This window comes from Pleurodeles waltl, chromosome 3_1 (genome assembly GCF_031143425.1).
Source record: "Pleurodeles waltl isolate 20211129_DDA chromosome 3_1, aPleWal1.hap1.20221129, whole genome shotgun sequence".
NCBI lineage: Eukaryota > Metazoa > Chordata > Amphibia > Caudata > Salamandridae > Pleurodeles > Pleurodeles waltl.
The window spans coordinates 1,571,996,769-1,572,015,276 of record NC_090440.1 but is presented as its reverse complement, the minus strand read 5'-3'; positions in this window follow the sequence as shown (position 1 = coordinate 1,572,015,276).

The window sequence follows — 18,508 nt, the reverse complement described above, 5'->3', positions numbered from 1 at the left end:
TGCATCCAGTACATTGGTTATTTGCACCAATCCCTGTGCCTGTAATGTGCCATCTCTACCTGCGTGGCCACGGCACGCTGTGATATCAAGGCTGTTGAACTTGCAAGCCGATTGACTGATCTACAGAAGCTATCAAACCTTCCCAAGAATTAGTGATGGCACCTGCGCTGGCTGACGCGCTCCTGCCGTATCTCAGTGCAGTGTTCCCTAATGGCGTGTGTTGACTCCTTGGTGTTTTCAGCTGCTGTTTGCTGTCCCTCAATCGTAGTCGCCAACTGCTTGTGTAGTAATCCTATATTGTAATTGTGGGACACAAACTGTCTGTGCAGTGACCTCATGTGTTTGCATTGTAGGCACTGCACCTTCAGCATGGAAGCTTCAACGCCACCAAAGATTGATGGGCCTTCTCCTTCATCTGTGCACTGTCTGCCTGCATCGTGGTGCCTCCTGAGGGGAGTTGATTGTCGCTGGCGCTGGGACTGCTGTCTTCCTGTGGGACTAGCCTCTGGTGGTGGTGTGGGTTTGCCTTCTGGCATCTCATCTGAGTCCAGGTTATACTCTGGGAGTGGTAACACCCTTGCCCTGCGTCTACTAGGTGCAATACTGTAGGACTCACTGGTATTTGAGTCAGACTGTGGCTGTGTTTCTGGTTCCCCCACCTTTTCAGATCCTGCAGCAGCAGGGACCTGGACATCTGCAAGGACAGTGTGCAGCATGTCAGTTTTTGCATTTTTCACAGACGTTTGCATTGTTACTTTAAATGTACAATTAAATTGTGTCACTATAAGTCGTTTGTGGTTGTTTACTACCACTCCCATAAGGCATAGTCGTGTTGTATGTAAGATGTGACATGGACTACTTTTCACTGTGCATCAAGCTAATAGTTATTTCCTAAGGGGCATTTGTACATGCACATATGGGATACACATAATTACTGGCCTTACCTTTGCTGGTGCTGGATGTCCCTGAGGTGTCAATATCAGTGACGCCACTGACAGCTTCTCGAAGCAATGTGGACTCCACCAGGTCTTCCATGGGGGTGGACGGTGTCTGAGTGGATGGTCCGCCTCCGGTGCTCCTTGCCTTCTTTAACCTGCTGGCCACCCTCTCTTAGGCACGGGAACGCAAGTCATACCATCGCTTGCGTATCTCCTCAACAGAGCATTGCGCAACACCCACTGTGCATATTTTTGTCTGGATGTCAGACCAGAGTTTCTGCTTCTCACTCTCAGGTACTTGGAGTGAGTTCTTGCCAAATAGTCTGTCATGGTTCATGACAACCTCCTCAGTGAGCACTTCCAATTACTGCTCACTGAATTTGAGCTTCCTCTTCCTGTCTCTCTTCTCCTTCCCATTTCCAGCACTGGGCATGTTGCTGTTTGGTCCTGGCTTGCTCACAATGCTGGCTCGCTGGTGCTGGGCTGTGTCTCTTTCCCTGTGAGTGTGGCTTCTGGAAACAGCATGGGCTGACTCACTTCATGGTTGTGATGTCATCAGGCTGTTCCGGTTTGCTGTTTTCGCTATTTGTGATTTTCAATTACCGATTTTTTTAGCGATTCGGCATTAGCATCTCGCTAATTGTGTTTGCGAATTTTAAGAAATAGGTATTAGTGATTTTCAATTTTGATACATCGCTTTTTGCATTTCTTAAATAGCGATTTCTTAAAAATCGCTATTTGAGAATCACTAACTGGAATCTTGATTCATCTGGCCTCACAGCTCTGGCTTGGCACGGGGAGCAGCAGCCTTGAGAACAAACAGCACTGAGCTGCACTGGGGACTACTGGACTTCTCTATCACCCCATGAGCCAGCATCTTAGCAACTTCATCCTTGATGCTGGATCTCATCTTATCTGACACCATGTAAATGTTATTCTTTACAGGTGGACTGTCTCTGTGTCAATATCATGGACACACAAGTGTGTGAGCCCAGGAGTGAGGGAAAACAGGGAAGAGAACTGCTCCAACAACTCGTAGAAGTCTCCTCTCTCATCTAGAGTCAGGGAGTCAGAGAGATTAACACCTTCCACTGACCCATCGCCGTCCTTGGCAGAGACCAGGTCGGGGAGAGGCTCACTCTCCTCTTCCATGCCCTAATCTGTCACCAGAAGCATACTGACTTCAGACCTCTCAAAATGGGGCTTCAGTCTGTTGTGGTGGAATACCCTTAGGGGATTGGTCTTGAGGTCCACTAGGTAAGTGGCCTCCCCCTTTTGCTACTTGATTTCAAATGGGCCGTCCATCCGTCCTGGAGAGCTCCAGGCTCTACTGGCTCCATTACCCATACTTTGTCTCCATGTGAGAATTCTACCTGAGTGGAATTCTGGTGATACCATTCCTTCATCACCTCTTGACTGGCCTCGAGGTTGCCCTTGGCCTGTTTTCAGAAGCGCTGCGTCTGGTTGCAGAAGATCAGCATGTAACTGACCACATCCTGGGAGGGTTTTCTGGGAGCTTTCTCCAACCCCTCTTTGACTATGCATAGTGGTCCCCTGACAGGGTATCCATAGAGAAGTTCAAAGGGGCTGAATCCCACCCCAGTTCTGGGGCACCTCCTAATAAGCAAAGAGAAGGCATGGCAGGAGGACATCCCACTTACACCCCATGGCCCAGGTAGGCCAGTGATCATGCCTTTCAGGGCCTTGTTGAACATCTCAACAAGCCCATTGATTTGAGGATGGTAAGGGGTGGTAAACCGGTAGGTTACTCCACACTCATCCCACATGAACTTCCTTCATATTCGCTGTCATGAAGTTTGTGCCTCTGTCAGACACAACCTCCTTTGGGAACCCCACATGGGTAAATATCCCCATAAGTGCTCTGGTCACCACCGGTGCAGTCACTGTCCTCAGAGGGATTGCCTCTGGATAGCGGGAGGCATGGTCCACCAAAACCAGGATAAACCTGTTGCCTAGATTGGTTTTAGGATCCTAGAAAGCATATGAGGCTACCTGTATATGTGGCCAATAAAAGTGGGTGACAAGCCTGGCAAAGGTCTTGTCTTGCCTCAAATGTGGCGCCAGGGGGATGCCATGAGCCAGGCTCAGTAGGATGGCCCAGTAACACTGGGAGACCGACAGCACCTGTGCTGCCCGAACGCTGGTACCTTAGGCTCACTGTAGAGGAGATCATTCTCCCAATATATGTGGTGATTGCCAGAGGCTTCACCTGCTGCTTGGGGTGAGGGCTATTGCCTCAGACCCTTAAGAGTGGGGCACTATTTCTGCGCTTGGCAGAATTCCTCCCTGGTTGGCCCACCCTCTACTCGCCAGCCGGCAAGCACAGGCAGGTTACCCAGGGCGGCATTGTCTTCCCCAGTTTGCTCAGGGGCCTCTTCTTTTGGGGCCCGTCAACCACTGCAGGAACTTCTGGGGCTGGTTTCCTGTGCCCCTTGCCCTTCCTCTGTGCAGCTGTCTGGGCCATTGTTCCAGGTGCCAGATGCCCTTGACTCCCTTCCCGGGCAGTCATGGATCATGTGATCATGCAGACCCATTCAGGCAAACCTAACATCTCTAGGTGGGACCTGAGCTCCACCTCCTTCCAGGTAGTATGCTCAAGGTCATTGCATAAAATACAATCTACAGGCATGGCAGGACTCACAGCTACTTTTAGAGTACCAGCAACCCCCCACTCAAAGGGAACCAAAGCTACCAGTAGGTGGCTCTCCCAATTGTCAGCAACTATGACCTGGTGGAATGTATTAGGGATGACCTGCTCTGCTGACACCAGCTGACCCCTGACAGTAGTCATACTGGATCCTGTGTCATGCAGAGCCTCCACTCTTTGCCCATTAATGGTGACCCACTGCTTATACTTGGAAGTATTGGCAGGCATATAGGCTTTTGGTACAATTTCCTCATCTCCCAGGGATACTAGGAATACCTCTATCTGCTCACCAAAGCTAACTGGGACACCTCAGGTGTCTGCCCTCCAGTGGGGGACTGTGCCCTCTTGGGACACTGGGAGACGCCCTTGGAGTGTCCACGCTTGAAGCGCTCTAAGCATTTGGGGATAAACTTCCCTTTCTTCTTGTCAAAGTACCCTGGCTGCCATTCTGCTTTAGGTGGGGACTGCTTACCCCCCCCCCCTTGGAAATAGTTTTGGGAGCCTTTTGAGAACTCCTTATTTTAACTTTTTCTCCCCCCTCTTTCTTCTGGTGGGAACGCTGATCACCTTTGTGGGTGTCCCCCAGGTACCTTTTTGGACACTTTGGCCCTCATTCTGACCCTGGCGGTTCCCTACCGCCAGGGCCAACGGGGGCGGGAGCACCGCCGACAGGCCGGCGGTGCTCCCTTGGTCATTCTGACCGCGGCGCTTTGGCCGCGGTCAGAACGGGAAAACCGGCGGTCTCCCGCCGGTTTTCCTCTGACCCTTAGAATCCTCCAAGGCGGCGCAGCTCGCTGCGCCGCCGAGGGGATTCTGATCCCCCCTACCGCCATCCTGTTCATGGCGGGAAAGCCGCCATGAACAGGATGGCGGTAGGGGGGGTCGCGGGGCCCCTGGGGGCCCCTGCCGTGCCCATGCCCATGGCATGGGCACGGCAGGGGCCCCCTAACAGGGCCCAACTAGGCTTTTCAGTGTCTGCGATGCAGACACTGAAAAGCGCGACGGGTGCTGCTGCACCCGTCGCACGCCTTCCACTCCGCCGGCTCGATTCCGAGCCGGCTTCCTTGTGGAAGGCGCTTTCCCGCTGGGCCGGCGGGCGATCTGAATCAGATCGCCCGCCGGCCCAGCGTGAAAGTCAGAATACCCCTCGCGGTCAATTGACCGCGGGGCGGTATTCAGGCGGATTCCGACAGGCGGGCGGCAACCGCCGCCCGCCTAGGTCGGAATGACCACCTTTGTTGCTAACACAGAGGTCTACCTCTTCAGCAAGCTTTCTAGGATCAGTCAGCTCACTATCAACTAGGTGCTGGCGCAACTCTGTAAAGCAAACACTGAACATATGCTTTTTCAGGATCAAATTATATAACCCCAAATAGTCATCTTCTTTACTGCCCTGCACCCATTCATTCAGTGCCTTACTGAGAAATCAAAAAAGTCTACCCAGTTTTGTGTGGAGAGTTTGGTGCTGTCCCTGAACCTCCGATGGAACTTCTTAGGGGTCAGCCCAAACTTGGCAAGTAAAGCAGTTTTCATGGGTGCATATGTGTTTTGATCCCTTGGATCCAATGCAAGGAGTGTGTTCTTACCCACTACTGGTACATATGACTACAAGGCTGCCCACCATTGCTCTTCAGAAACCCCATGAGCCCTTAGTGCAACTTCACAAAGAGCTGTTAGGACTTTCACTCATACACACACGTCTTGCTGAACCCTCACAAAATAAATCAGCTTGTATGAGGAACAATGAAACATGTCATGAATGTGTTTACAGCACATCACTTCCCTATAACTTGTGAGGAAAACTACAGTGCATGTTTGTTTATATTGATAAAAGCAAGTGTTGTTCCATTTGTGAACTGTGTGCCAAGTGGTTTATGGAGACATCAAATTCCTTCATATGAATCATCAGAAGTGTTTGATGACTCATCACCAGCATGTGTATGATGACTCATCACTAGAATTCCTTCACATGAATCACCAGAATTGATTGATGACTCATCACCAGCATGTGTCTGATGGCTTATTACCAGTCTATAAATAGAACTGACAAAGTGTTTTCTGTGCTTGGCTTCAAGCCTTTCTTCGCTCGTAGGTATTCCCGGTTCAGCTGGAGTTCGGTGATTCTTTCAGGAGTCGTCTTTTCAGTGTGAGGCTTCATCGGAGCTTCCCTCTCTGGAGCGGATTACTTTCGCAGCGGGCTGGAGAATTTACGAGCTGTATTCCATCTTCCTCAAACAATCGAAACATTCCAGGAAACGTCGGTTCATGAGTAATTCCCCCCTTGTCTCCCTGTTTTCAGCCTTCTTGAGGTTAGTGGTCTTTTAGTGCACTATGAAAGACATTCAGCGATGCTGAGAAACCAGTGATACAAGACTATTTTCCAAAGACAGCTTGAGAACTATTTTTAAAAGCAGCATTTAAGATAATTGTTGTGAACTCCTGAAAGCATCGCTCGGTATCTATGCGGACTTGGAAGTTTATTCGGATTGTTTTGGAGCAAGTCTATTGTGTGAAAAAGAATAACAAACCACAAATTCATAAGTTTGATTTTATAACAATTTTATTGTGAGTTACCAAAGCATGCTTAATAGTTGAGCAATGGAGCGCTACTAATTATTGTGACTTTGCTGAAAGACTAGGTGATTGCCCAATCGAATGATAATAATCATTGTTATTTTGCTGAAATACTTTGAGATATTTGTAATTCTTATGTTTTTTATTTGTTTTTGGTCTTAGAATTCCTGCACCAAGTCCTGAGGCAACTTTCTTGGGACAACAGTGAAACTCCTTCGTGAACCAGTTTTTTTGCTTCTTTTCCCTTCCCAAATCCCTGTTCCCTATCCCTTTCCCCCAGAGGCTCTTCGTTTGTTCCCTGTTCATTTCAGATACAAGAGAATAGTGTTTAGGGGTGAGGGTTTTATTCCCTTCACTCCCACGTAACCTAGAATTCAGGTGAGTGGACATGGTCTTGTCAGCAGTTAACCACTTATCAATGTCATCTCCCACCACATAACGTGGCACCACATACTTGGGTATACAAACCTTCTTGTCTCCAGCAGGTCCTGCATGTATGCTGCCACCATCACTGCTGGACTCAGACTACCTTCCCTTGATATACAGCTCTTTGAGACTCAGTTCATGAGCCAAAGGAATTACCGAAGCCCTTTCACCCTCAGCTTTTTTGGCTTGTCTCTCAGCCTTCCTCTCTTCTACCTCCATGTATAACTTTGCCATCTTCAATTAGAATTCTCTCTCCTCCCTCCTTTCCTCTGTGGTCAGGCCATGGCTAGAGACACTGCCCCGGGTTTAGCAGGGGGCACAATTCCTGGGATAACATTCCCCACTGCATGCAAATCCTCTGAGGGGTTACTCTCTGGCTCCTCCACCTCAACATTCTATGTGAACGAGCGTCTGCCCAGGCCCTCAGTGCCTTTTAGTATTCGTCCTTCTTGGAGTCTCCCCAGGTAGGTACTCCCATCCCTTTGCAGAACACCTTCAGTTGGTTAACAGTGTATGTCTTCAGCTTGGCTTGGTCAAACTCTCCAGCTCCTACTTGAGACCCAGCCAGAGACATGTTGTATGAGGATTAAGTTAAAATGTCAAGCAGAAAAATGAAATTTCAGAAAAAAAAAAAAAAATCAAGTTGACCTTCAACTGTGGGTAGGTAGTTTACACGTAGCTATTGTATGTCACTGCACAAATACAAGTCATATCCCAACTCTGCCACCAATTTTAGAAATGGGGTCTTTGGTTGGCAGTCGGTTTACCCCCCCTTTCCAAGCAAGGACCCTCACTCTAGTCAGGGTAAGTCACACACAATCCACATTATCCTGTGCCCACCCACTGGTAGCTTGGCACTGAGCAGTCAGGCTTAACTTAAAAGGAATGTATAAAGTATTTGTGCAATAAATCAAACAATAACACAGTGGAAACACTACAAAAAGACACTGCACAGGTTTAGAGAAATATAGAATATTTATCTGAGTAGATTAAGGTAAAAATTATCAAGGTTTTATAAATACAGGTTGAAATTTCCCTTTTGTAAAGATAAGTTGAGTTTGAGTTCATTAAAGCAACAATGGTCTTTTGCAAGCACAAAGTACCTGGTTTGGGACAAAATTACACGCATGAAGACCACAGAGGAAGAGATAAACTGAAAAAGGTAGGTGTGCGTCAGATTTTTGGGTGCACACAGATGATGCGTCAATTCTTTTCCACGTGGCAAGGGCTTTGCTTCAAAATCAGGCACGTAGGCTTGAATCATCTTTTGTTTGTCCGGCATTTGGATGCACCAGGGACGATGCATAGAAATCCTGGATGAGCAGGGCAAATCACAGAAGCTGTGTTGATCTGGTGGCCGATGTGGGGAAATTTCTATTGCACGGCAGGTTCTGTGTCGATTCCTCTCACAGGAAGTCGGGCTGCATCTTTCCGGCTCGGCGATGCGTCAATCCGGGGGGCTGTGCATCAACGTTCCAGTTGCAATGCTGGCGATGCATCTATCTCCACTCGGGGAGCACGGCTGCATCATTCCGGTTCGGTGTGTGGTGATTTTCTCACCATGGGGCAGGCTGTGCATCAATTCCAGCAAGCTGTGCCTTGATTTTCGCCTCACAAGGAGTTCTTTGCAGAGTTGAAGTCTTCTTGGCCCTGAGACTTCGGGAAACAGGAGGCAAGCTCAATCCAAGCCCTTTGAGAGCATTTCTCAGCAGAGCCATCCATTGTAGGCACTGCACCTTCAGCATGGAAGCTTCAAGGCCACCAAAGATTGATGGGTCTTCTCCTTCATCTGTGCACTGTCTGCCTGCATCGTGGTGCCTCCTGAGGGGAGTTGATTGTCGCTGGCGCTGGTGCTGGGACTGCTGTCTTCCTGTGGGACTAGCCTCTGGTGGTGGTGTGGGTTTGCCTTCTGGCATCTCATCTGAGTCCAGGTTATACTCTGGGAGTGGTAACACCCTTGCCCTGCGTCTACTAGGTGCAATACTGTAGGACTCACTGGTATGTGAGTCAGACTGTGGCTGTGTTTCTGGTTCCCCCACCTATTCAGATCCTGCAGCAGCAGGGACCTGGACATCTGCAAGGACAATGTGCAGCATGTCAGTTTTTGCATTTTTCACAGACTTTTGCATTGTTGTTTTAAATGTAAAATTAAATTGTGTCACTATAAGTCGTTTGTGGTTGTGTACTACCACTCCCATAAGGCATAGTCGTGTTGTATGTAAGATGTGACATGGACTACTTTTCACTGTGCATCAAGCTAATAGTTATTTCCTAAGGGCCATTTGTACATGCACATATGGGGATACACATAATTACTGGCCTTACCTTTGCTGGTGCTGGATGTCCCTGAGGTGTCAATATCAGTGACGCCACTGACAGCTTCTGGAAGCACTGTGGACTCCACCAGGTCTTCCATGGGGGTGGACGGTGTCTGAGTGGATGGTCCGCCTCCGGTGCTCCTTGCCTTCTTTAACCTGCTGGCCACCCTCTCTTAGGCACGGGAACGCAAGTCATTCCATCGCTTGCGTATCTCCTCAACAGAGCGTTGCGCAACACCCACTGTGCATATTTTTGTCTGGATGTCAGACCAGAGTTTCAGCTTCTCACTCTCAGGTACTTGGAGTGAGTTCTTGCCAAATAGTCTGTCGTGGTTCATGACAACCTCCTCAGTGAGCACCTCCAATTCCTGCTCACTGAATTTGAGCTTCCTCTTCCTGTCTCTCTTCTCCTTCCCATTTCCAGCACTGGGCATGTTGCTGTTTGGTCCTGGCTTGCTCACAATGCTGGCTCGCTGGTGCTGGGCTGTGTCTCTTTCCCTGTGAGTGTGGCTTCTGGAAACAGCATGGGCTGACTCACTTCATGGTTGTGATGTCATCAGGCTGTTCCGGTTTGCTGTTTTCGCTATTTGTGATTTTCAATTACCGATTTTTTTAGCGATTCGGCATTAGCATCTCGCTAATTGTGTTTGCGAATTTTAAGAAATAGGTATTAGTGATTTTCAATTTTGATACATCGCTTTTTGCATTTCTTAAATAGTGATTTCTTAAAAATCGCTATTTGAGAATCGCTAACTGGAATCTTGATTCATCTGGCCCCACAGCTCTGGCTTGGCACGGGGAGCAGCAGCCTTGAGAACCAACAGCACTGAGCTGCACTGGGGACTACTGGACTTCTCTATCACCCCAAGAGCCAGCATCTTAGCAACTTCATCCTTGATGCTGGATCTCATCTTATCTGACACCCTGTAAATGTTATTCTTTACAGGTGGACTGTCTCTGTGTCAATATCATGGACACACAAGTGTGTGAGCCCAGGAGTGAGGGAAAACAGGGAAGAGAACTGCTCCAACAACTCGTAGAAGTCTCCTCTCTCATCTAGAGTCAGGGAGTCAGAGAGATTAACACCTTCCACTGACCCATCGCCGTCCTTAACAGAGACCAGGTCGGGGAGAGGCTCACTCTCCTCTTCCATGCCCTAATCTGTCACCAGAAGCATACTGACTTCAGACCTCTCAAAATGGGGCTTCAGTCTGTTGTGGTGGAATACCCTTAGGGGATTGGTCTTGAGGTCCACTAGGTAAGTGGCCTCCCCCTTTCGCTACTTGATTTCAAATGGGCCGTCCATCCGTCCTGGAGAGCTCCAGGCTCTACTGGCTCCATTACCCATACTTTGTCTCCATGTGAGAATTCTACCTGGGTGGCCTTCTGGTGATACCATTCCTTCATCACCTCTTGACTGGCCTCGAGGTTGCCCTTGGCCTGTTTCCAGAAGCGCTGCGTCTGGTTGCAGAAGATCAGCATGTAACTGACCACATCCTGGGAGGGTTTCCTGGGAGCTTTCTCCCACCCCTCTTTGACTATGCATAGTGGTCCCCTGACAGGGTATCCATAGAGAAGTTCAAAGGGGCTGAATCCCACCCCAGTTCTGGGGCACCTCCTAATAAGCAAAGAGAAGGCATGGCAGGAGGACATCCCACTTACACCCCATGGCCCAGGTAGGCCAGTGATCATGCCTTTCAGGGCCTTGTTGAACCTCTCAACAAGCCCAATGATTTGAGGATGGTAAGGGGTGGTAAACCGGTAGGTTACTCCACACTCATCCCACATGGACTTCCTTCATATTCGCTGTCATGAAGTTTGTGCCTCTGTCAGACACAACCTCCTTTGGGAACCCCACATGGGTAAATATCCCCATCAGTGCTCTGGTCACCACCGGTGCAGTCACTGTCCTCAGAGGGATTGCCTCTGGATAGCGGGTGGCATGGTCCACCAAAACCAGGATAAACCAGTTGCCTAGAGTGGTTTTAGGATCCTAGAAAGCATATGAGGCTACCTGTATATGTGGCGAATAAAAGTGGGTGACAAGCCTGGCAAAGATCTTGTCTTGCCTCAAATGTGGCACCAGGGGGATGCCATGAGCCAGGCTCAGTAGGATGGCCCAGTAACACTGGGAGACCGACAGCACCTGTGCTGCCCGAACGCTGGTACCTTAGGCTCACTGTAGAGGAGATCATTCTCCCAATATATGTGGTGATTGCCAGAGGCTTCACCTGCTGCTTGGGGTGAGGGCTATTGCCTCAGACCCTTAAGAGTGGGGCTCTCTTTCTGCGCTTGGCAGAATTCCTCCCTGGTTGGCCCACCCTCTACTCGCCAACCGGCAAGCACAGGCAGGTTACCCAGGGCGGCATTGTCTTCCCCAGTTTGCTCAGGGGCCTCTTCTTTTGGGGCCCGTCAACCACTGCAGGAACTTCTGGGGCTGGTTTCCTGTGCCCCTTGCCCTTCCTCTGTGCAGCTGTCTGGGCCATTGTTCCAGGTGCCAGATGCCCTTGACTCCCTTCCCGGGCAGTCATGGATCATGTGATCATGCAGACCCATTCAGGCAAACCTAACATCTCTAGGTGGGACCTGAGCTCCACCTCCTTCCAGGTAGTATGCTCAAGGTCATTGCATAAAAGACAATCTACAGGCATGGCAGGACTCACAGCTACTTTTAGAGTACCAGCAACCCCCCACTCAAAGGGAACCAAAGCTACCCGTAGGTGGCTCTCCCAATTGTCAGCAACTATGACCTGGTGGAATGTATTAGGGATGACCTGCTCTGCTGACACCAGCTGACCCCTGACAGTAGTCACACTGGATCCTGTGTCATGCAGAGCTTCCACTCTTTGCAGATTAATGGTGACCCACTGCTTATACTTGGAAGTATTGGCAGGCATATAGGCTTTTGGTACAATTTCCTCATCTCCCAGGGATACTAGGAATACCTCTATCTGCTCACCAAAGCTAACTGGGACACCTCAGGTGTCTGCCCTCCAGTGGGGGACTGTGCCCTCATGGGACACTGGGAGACGCCCTTGGAGTGTCCACGCTTGAAGCGCTCTAAGCATTTGGGGATAAACTTCCCTTTCTTCTTGTCAAAGTACCCTGGCGGCCATTCTGCTTTAGGTGGGGACTGCTTACCCCCCCCCTTGGAAATAGTTTTGGGAGCCTTTTGAGAACTCCTTATTTTAACTTTTTCTCCCCCCTCTTTCTTCTGGTGGGAACGCTGATCACCTTTGTGGGTGTCCCCCAGGTGCCTTTTTGGACACTTTGTTGCTAACACAGAGGTCTACCTCTTCAGCAAGCTTTCTAGGATCAGTCAGCTCACTATCAACTAGGTGCTGGCGCAACTCTGTAAAGCAAACACTGAACATATGCTTTTTCAGGATCAAATTATATAACCCCAAATAGTCATCTTCTTTACTGCCCTGCACCCATTCATTCAGTGCCTTACTGAGAAATCAAAAAAGTCTACCCAGTTTTGTGTGGAGAATTTGGTGCTGTCCCTGAACCTCCGACGGTACTTCTTAGGGGTCAGCCCAAACTTGGCAAGTAAAGCAGTTTTCATGGGTGCATATGTGTTTTGATCCCTTGGATCCAATGCAAGGAGTGTGTTCTTACCCACTACTGGTACATATGACTACAAGGCTGCCCACCATTGCTCTTCAGAAACCCCATGAGCCCTTAGTGCAACTTCACAAGCAGCTGTTAGGACTTTCACTCACACACGTCTTGCTGCACCCTCACAAAATAAATCAGCTTGTATGAGGAAGAATGAAACATGTCATGAATGTGTTTACAGCACATCACTTCCCTATAACTTGTGAGGAAAACTACAGTGCATGTTTGTTTATATTGATAAAAGCAAGTGTTGTTCCATTTGTGAACTGTGTGCCAAGTGGTTTATGGAGACATCAAATTCCTTCATATGAATCATCAGAAGTGTTTGATGACTCATCACCAGCATGTGTCTGATGACTCATCACTAGAATTCCTTCACATGAATCACCAGAATTGATTGATGACTCATCACGAGCATGTGTCTGATGACTTATTACCAGTCTGTAAATTGAACTGACAAAGTGTTTTCTGTGCTTGGCTTCAAGCCTTTCTTCGCTCGTAGGTATTCACGGTTCAGCTGGAGTTCGGTGATTCTTTCAGGAGCCGTCTTTTCAGTGTGAGGCTTCATCGGAGCTTCCCTCTCTGGAGCGGATTACTTTCGCAGCGGGCTGGATAATTTACGAGCTGTATTCCATCTTCCTCAAACAATCGAAACATTCCAGGAGACGTTGGTTCATGAGTAATTCCCCCCTTGTCTCCCTGTTTTCAGCCTTCTTGAGGTTAGTGGTCTTTTAGTGCACTATGAAAGACATTCAGCGATGCTGAGAAACCAGTGATACAAGACTATTTTCCAAAGACAGCTTGAGAACTATTTTTAAAAGCAGCATTTAAGATAATTGTTGTGAACTCCTGAAAGCATCGCTCGGTATCTATGCGGACTTGGAAGTTTATTCGGATTGTTTTGGAGCAAGTCTATTGTGTGAAAAAGAATAACAAACCACAAATTCATAAGTTTGATTTTATAACAATTTTATTGTGAGTTACCAAAGCATGCTTAATAGTTGAGCAATGGAGCGCTACTAATTATTGTGACTTTGCTGAAAGACTAGGTGATTGCAAAATCGAATGATAATAATCATTGTTATTTTGCTGAAATACTCTGAGATATTTGTAATTCTTTTGTTTTTGATTTGTTTTTGGTCTTAGAATTCCTGCACCAAGTCCTGAGGCAACTTTCTTGGGACAACAGTGAAACTCCTTCGTGAACAAGTTTTTTTGCTTCTTTTCCCTTCCCAAATCCCTGTTCCCTATCCCTTTCCCCCAGAGGCTCTTCGTTTGTTCCCTGTTCATTTCAGATGCAAGAGAATAGTGTTTAGGGGTGAGGGTTTTATTCCCTTCACTCCCACGTAACCTAGAATTCAGGTGAGTGGACATGGTCTTGTCAGCAGCTAACCACTTATCAATGTCATCTCCCACCACATAACTTGGCACCACATACTTGGGTATACAAACCTTCTTGTCTCCAGCAGGTCCTGCATGTATGCTGCCACCATCACTGCTGGACTCAGATTACCTTCCCTTGATATACAGCTCTTTGAGACTCAGTTCATGAGCCAAAGGAATTACCGAAGCCCTTTCACCCTCAGCTTTTTTGGCTTGTCTCTCAGCCTTCCTCTCTTCTACCTCCATGTATAACTTTGCCATCTTCAATTAGAATTCTCTCTCCTCCCTCCTTTCCTCTGTGGTCAGGCCATGGCTAGAGACACTGCCCCTGGTTTAGCAGGGGGCACAATTCCTGGGATAACATTCCCCACTGCATGCAAATCCTCTGAGGGGTTACTCTCTGGCTCCTCCACCTCAACATTCTATGTGAACGAGCGTCTGCCCAGGCCCTCATTGCCTTTTAGTATTTCTCCTTCTTGGAGTCACCCCAGGTAGGTACTCCCATCCCTTTGCAGAACACCTTCAGTCGGTTAACAGTGTATGTCTTCAGCTTGGCTTGGTCAAACTCTCCAGCTCCTACTTGAGACCCAGACAGAGACATGTTGTATGAGGATTAAGTTAAAATGTCAAGCAGAAAAATGAAATTTCAGAAAAATATAAAAAAATCAAGTTGACCTTCAACTGTGGGTAGGTAGTTTACATGTAGCTATTGTATGTCACTGCACAAATACAAGTCCTATCCCACCTCTGCCACCAATTTTAGAAATGGGGTCTTTGGTTGGCAGTCGGTTTACCCCCCCTATCTAAGCAAGGACCCTCACTCTAGTCAGGGTAAGTCACACACAATCCACATTATCCTGTGCCCACCCTCTGGTAGCTTGGCACTGAGCAGTCAGGCTTAACTTAAAAGGCAATGTATAAAGTATTTGTGCAATAAATCAAACAATAACACAGTGGAAACACTACAAAAAGACACTGCACAGGTTTAGAGAAATATAGAATATTTATCTTAGTAGATTAAGGTAAAAATGATCAAGGTTTTATAAATACAGGTTGAAATTTCCCTTTTGTAATGATAAGTTGAGTTTGAGTTCATTAAAGCAACAATGGTCTTTTGCAAGCACAAAGTACCTGGTTTGGGACAAAATTACACGCATGAAGACCACAGAGGAAGAGATAAACTGAAAAAGGTAGGTGTGCGTCAGATTTTTGGGTGCACACAGATGATGCGTCGATTCTTTTCCACGTGGCAAGGGCTTTGCTTCAAAATCAGGCACGTAGGCTTGAATCATCTATTGTTTGTCCGGCATTTGGATGCACCAGGGACGATGCATAGAAATCCTGGATGAGCAGGGCAAATCACAGAAGTTGTATTGATCTGGTGGCCGATGTGGGGAAATTTCTATTGCACGGCAGGTTCTGTGTCGATTCCTCTCACAGGAAGTCGGGCTGCATCGTTCCGGCTCGCGATGCGCCAATCCGGGGGGCTGTGCATCAAAGTTCCAGTTGCAATGCTGGCGATGCATCTATCTCCACTCAGGGTGCACGGCTGCATCATTCCGGTTCGGTGTGTGGTGATTTTCTCACCATGGGGCAGGCTGTGCATCAATTCCAGCAAGCTGTGCCTTGATTTTCGCCGCACAAGGAGTTCTTTGCAGAGTTGAAGTCTTCTTGGCCCTGAGACTTCGGGAAACAGGAGGCAAGCTCAATCCAAGCCCTTTGAGGGCATTTCTCAGCAGAGCCAGAGGGCAGCAAGACAGCAGGGCAACAGCAAGGCAGCAGTCCTTTTCAGCAAAGCAGTCAGGTGAGTCCTTTTGGCAGCCAGGCAGCTTCTCTTAGCAGGTTCTGGTTCAGAGTTTCTTTCCCAGGATGTATTTTGTCAAGATGTGTCTGAGTTGATAGTGTCATGGACCCAGTTTATATACCCAAATGTGCCTTTGAAGTGGGGGGAGACTTCAAAGAGTGGCTTAGAAGTACACAAGGTTTTCTTTCAGTTCCATCCTGTCTGCCAAGGTCCCGGTAGGGGGTTTGGCAGTCCATTGTGTGAGGGCAGGCCACTGTCCTTTGACATGGAAGTGTCAGGCCCTCCACCCTCCCAGCCCAGGAAGACCCATTTAGTACGCAGATGTGTGTGGGTGTGACTGAGCATCCTGTGTTTGGGGTTGTCTGAATGAAAGGGAGCTGTCAACTTAACCTAGCCAGACCTGGATTGTAAGGCCTAGAAGGATTTAAGTGCTGAGAAATGCCCGCTTTCTAAAAGTGGCTTTTCTGAAATAGTAATATAAAATCCAACTTCACCAGTCAGCAGGATTTTGTATTACCATTCTGGCCATACTAAATATGACCTGTTTACCCCTTTTTAAACATAATCTACCACTCAAACAGTTTATGAGTCTTAATGCTAGCCTATGAAAGAAGCAGGCCTCACAGCAGTGCAAGATTAATTTTAGGAGTCTTACACTACCAGGTCATATAAACTACACAGGTACATGTCCTGCCTTTTACCAACACAGCACCATGCCCCATGGGTTACTTATATCCTATCTTAGGGGTGACGTATATGTAATAAAAAGGGGTGTTTAAGGCATGGTAAGTACTTTCAAATGCCAAGTCGAAGTGGCAGTGAAACTGTAAACATAGGCCTTGCAATGGCAAGCCTGAGGCGTGGTTAAGGGGGTACTTATGTGGGTGGCACAATCAGTGCTGCAGGCCCACAAGTAGCCTTTAATTTACAGGCTCTGGGCACATGTAGTGCACTTTACTGGGGACTCACAAGTAAATTAAATAAGCCACTTGGGTATTAGCCAATGTCACCATGTTTTAAGGGAGAGAGCATATGCACTTTAGCACTGGTTAGCAGTGTTAAAGTCCACAGAGTCCTAAAACCAGCAAAAACAGTGTCAAAAAGTGGAGGGAGGCATGCAAAAACATTAGGGGTGACCACCCTAAGGCTGTCAGCTCTAACACCAACGTACTTGCGGCGTGCTCTATCAACCCCAGAACCGGGGACTGCCACTTGCCAGAGTGTTCATATCACTCTACAGAGTCTTTCCGGGCTGGGTACCATAATCACAAAAGTACTGTACAGCCCTGTGTCGTGCAAAACATAGGGAAGTATAACAGTGTATTGGCCCTAATCCTAAGCAATGAAAAATACAGGTTCAAGACAATAAATGTATCCAGGAAAGTTATTCTGACTGGCCAGAGAGTCTATTGTTGACCTATCATCTACTAGCATTCACATTCTTAGACTTGAAGAACTCAGTACTCACAACTAGCACCCCAGTAGGTCATTGGTAGTCTGTGGTATGATAGATGGGAACAGTGCCATACTGCCAATGGAGTCCAAATCTAATGTTCTGTCTTAAGGTGAGCTAGAATTAATAAGTGGCTTATCTATTTTCAGATTGAATACAGAGAGGATTGTCACTAATTGTCCCTCCAGTGCCTGCTTTGGGGAAGGAAAACCTTTTGTACCGCTCCGGGGCAGTGTTCCTCTGCGCCGTTGTCTTGGAGTTCTTTGTGTTTTGGGCGCAGAGGATCTAACAGTTTGTCGTCTCTGGGTATTTCAGAGATTCTGGTCCAACCCCTCTCAAGCTGATTCCTGGTTTTCAGAAGAAGTGGTGCACTAAACATGATCACTTTAAGCATTGCTTGAAAGGTGAGGCCCGCCCCACTTAAATATTTCTTCATTTCTTGAGAGGAGGTGCGTTACTGTTTTACTGCAATGGTGTAGTCTGCAAATACAGAGATCCTTTAATTATCAACAAGTATGGGTGCCTTTTCACAAGCCCACTGAAGCAATATGTTGCAAACTCGAAAGTTCAGGATTCTGGCCACTATGGGTCTTAGTGGAGCAATGGACTCCATTCATTCTGGCATCCCAACTTTACGGATGTTGTTTCTGTGGGCTCTTCTTTCCGCATCTTCAGCTCATTCCTGCAATTGATCCACTTGACAGCACAGTTAGGTGAGTTGTGTAGTATGATCCCTATAACCTGGTGACAAGGTTCCAAGTGCTGGTACATTAGTTTTGACCCTGTCTACTAGTTTATGATGCTTGTCTTTCATCAAGTTAATATCTGTGGTAATGGCCTTGAGGCGCTCTTGGATAGCCGAATGCGAGTCACGGACTTCCAGGAGAATGATGTCTTATTTATCTGTTTGTGGCAGTGCAGCTGTGGGAGGTATATAGTCATATGGCGTCTGGGCTGGGGGACCCTCCGGTGGCATAGACCTTAATCTCGAGTTGGCAGTGGAGCTCACATTTTTGGTTTGCCCCAAATTGTGTTGGTGACTGTTGTGCAGCATGTTAGTGTAGGGAGAGGAAGGCGGGCTCCGCAGTATCTTATGCAGGTTTGCTGTGGCCAGCATGTGTGTCCAACAGGGCCATGCCGCTTTGGACCTCCACAGTAGAACTAACAACAGTCGAGGGCCTCCAAGAATTGCAGGCCAAGAAAGGGTTATGGGGGCTGCAGTGTGACTGCAGTACAAGGCACTTGGTTGTCGCGTGATGATGCAAGGTCAGGTCCATTACTGAGGAGATGGGGCACTGTTTCCCTTCATGTGCCAAACAGCAG